This window comes from Neophocaena asiaeorientalis, unplaced genomic scaffold, assembly GCF_003031525.2.
Source record: "Neophocaena asiaeorientalis asiaeorientalis breed wild unplaced genomic scaffold, Neophocaena_asiaeorientalis_V1.1 scaffold106, whole genome shotgun sequence".
In the NCBI taxonomy this organism is placed as follows: domain Eukaryota; kingdom Metazoa; phylum Chordata; class Mammalia; order Artiodactyla; family Phocoenidae; genus Neophocaena; species Neophocaena asiaeorientalis.
Window position 1 is genome coordinate 1,857,962 of NW_020172597.1, and position 2,291 is coordinate 1,860,252.

Consider the following 2,291-nt stretch of genomic DNA (forward strand, 5'->3'; position numbering starts at 1 on the left):
CAAACGTATCCCAAATACTTCTGCCATAGGACTGGCCCATCTACCTGGAACTCTTCCTCCAGGGACAGCTCACCTCCTTCAAGACTTGATTCAAGGTCTTCCCAGTGATGCAGCTCTCACTCAACTCCCCACCGCACACTCCCAATCCCCTTATCCTGTTTTATTCTTTCATCTTCCCATGGTGCTTAACACCTTTTCACATGCTTTGTAATTTACTGTTTACTGCGGTCATTGTTTATTGTCTAGCCCCAGAAGGGCAGGGATCATTGTCTATTTTGTTCTGATGTTTTCCGAGGACATAGCTCAATGCCTGGCACATAGTAGGCACTCAGTAAATATTTGTCTAATTTAATAGAGGAACTGTAGTCTTAGCCAAGGAGTGTTGTTTCCTCTGGCAGATCTAGTGGCGCCCATGGAAGGATCTGAGACAACAGAGACATCAGCGTAGCAACAGGCAAGCGATGTCCTTCAGACTGTGCAGGACAAGTCTTCAACAGCGACACCATGTGGCAGGAACAAGCAACAGAAGCAAGGGCCCTTCTTGTTTCTTCTAGGAATGGTCCTGGAAGCAGAAATGACCTCATTTTGACTGCATCAGCCACAGAGATTCCTGGGCAATTGAAACTCAGGGAGAGAATCTCAATCAGACTTTCTTCTAATATCCAGTGACACTCAGCAATTATTTAAAAACTAAAAGTTTTCACTTCACATCTATTAGGATGGCTATTATTTAAATCAACGACAAAATAAGTGTTGGCAAGCAGGCGGAGAAATTGAAACCCTTGTGCATTGCTGGTGGAAAGGTAAAATGGTGCAGCTACTGTGGAAAACAGTGCAGTAGTTCCTCAAAAAATTAAGCATAGAATTATGATATGATCCAGCAATCCCTTCTCTAGGAATGTACCCCAAAGAATTGAAAGCAGGGATTTAAACAGATATCTGTGCACCCACGTGCACAGCATCATTATTCACAACGGCCAAAAGGTAGAAATAACCCAAGTGTCCACTGATGGATGAAAGAATAAGCAAAATATAGTATATACATACAATGAAATATTAATAAGCCTTAAAAAGGAATGAAGAGCGCAGAGCCGTTTGGTCGTTAGTTGGAGGAGCTTCTTCCATTAGCTCAGCAGCTACGGCTCTTTACTGGGCAGCAGGAACTGCGCGGCGGTCGGAGAAGCGGTGTAAGACTTCGGCATGGGGCGAAAGAAAATGGCCCGAACCAAGCAGACTACTCGTCAAGTCCACGGGTGGCAAAGCGCCCCGCAAACAGCTGGCCGCTAAAGCGGCCACGCAAACGCCCCCTCTACCGGCGGGATGAAAAAAACCTCATCGCTACAGGGCCGGGACCATTGCTCTTGGAGAAATCCGTCGTTACCAGAAATCCACCAAGCTTCTGATCCGGAAGCTGCCTTTCCAGAGGTTGGTGGGGGAGATCGCCCAGGATTTCAAAACCGACTTGAGGTTCCAGAGTGCCGCCATCGGTGCGCTTCAGGAGGCTAGTGAAGCGTACCTGGTGGGTTTATTTGAAGATACTAATCTGTGTGCTATCCACACAAAGAGAGTCACCATCATGCCCAGAGACATGCAGTTGGCTCGCCGGCTACAGGGAGAGAGAGCTTAAGTGAAGGAAGTTTTTACGGTGTTTTGTAGTAAATTATGTAAAATACTTTGGTTTACTTTGTGACTTCTTCTGTAAGAAATTGTTTATAATATGCCGCATTTGTACTTAAGTCATTCCATCCTTCACTCAGGATGAATGCGGAAAGTGACTGACTGTTCACAGACCTCAGTGATGTGAGCACGTTGCTCAGGAGTGCCAAGTTGCTAGTATGCAGAAGGGATGGGTGCTATTTCTTGCTTCTCATGATGTATGTTTCTGTATGTTAATGACTTGTTGGGTAGCTGTTAAGGTACTAAAATTGATAACTGTGTACAGAGTCCTTTTGCAATAAAACTGGTTATGACTTGATCCAAGTGTTTAACAATTGGGGCTGTTAAGTCTGACCATACATCACTGTGATAGAATGTGGGCTTTTTCAAGGGTGAAGATACAAGCCTTAATCACAGTGTAACTTACAGTTTCCTTAAAAAAAAAAAAAGAAAGAAAGAAAGTAAACCTGGCAGCTATAGAATACACTATGTACATTTATAATAGCTATTTTATATATTGTAGTGTCAACATTTTTAAATTAAATGTTTTACACTCACATGTGGTGGGGAGTCTTGTCATTAAGGTGTGTGTGATATGGAGTCCGGTTGGTTTTCTCCTAATTAGACTGCACTTG

General features: G+C 43.8%; 1 pseudogene; it reads left to right on the top strand.

The window, feature by feature from the left end:
* Positions 1-1,215: 1,215 nt before the first annotated feature.
* On the top strand, positions 1,216-1,627 carry LOC112395529 (histone H3.3 type 2-like; annotated as a pseudogene).
* The last annotated feature ends 664 nt before the right edge of the window (positions 1,628-2,291 follow it).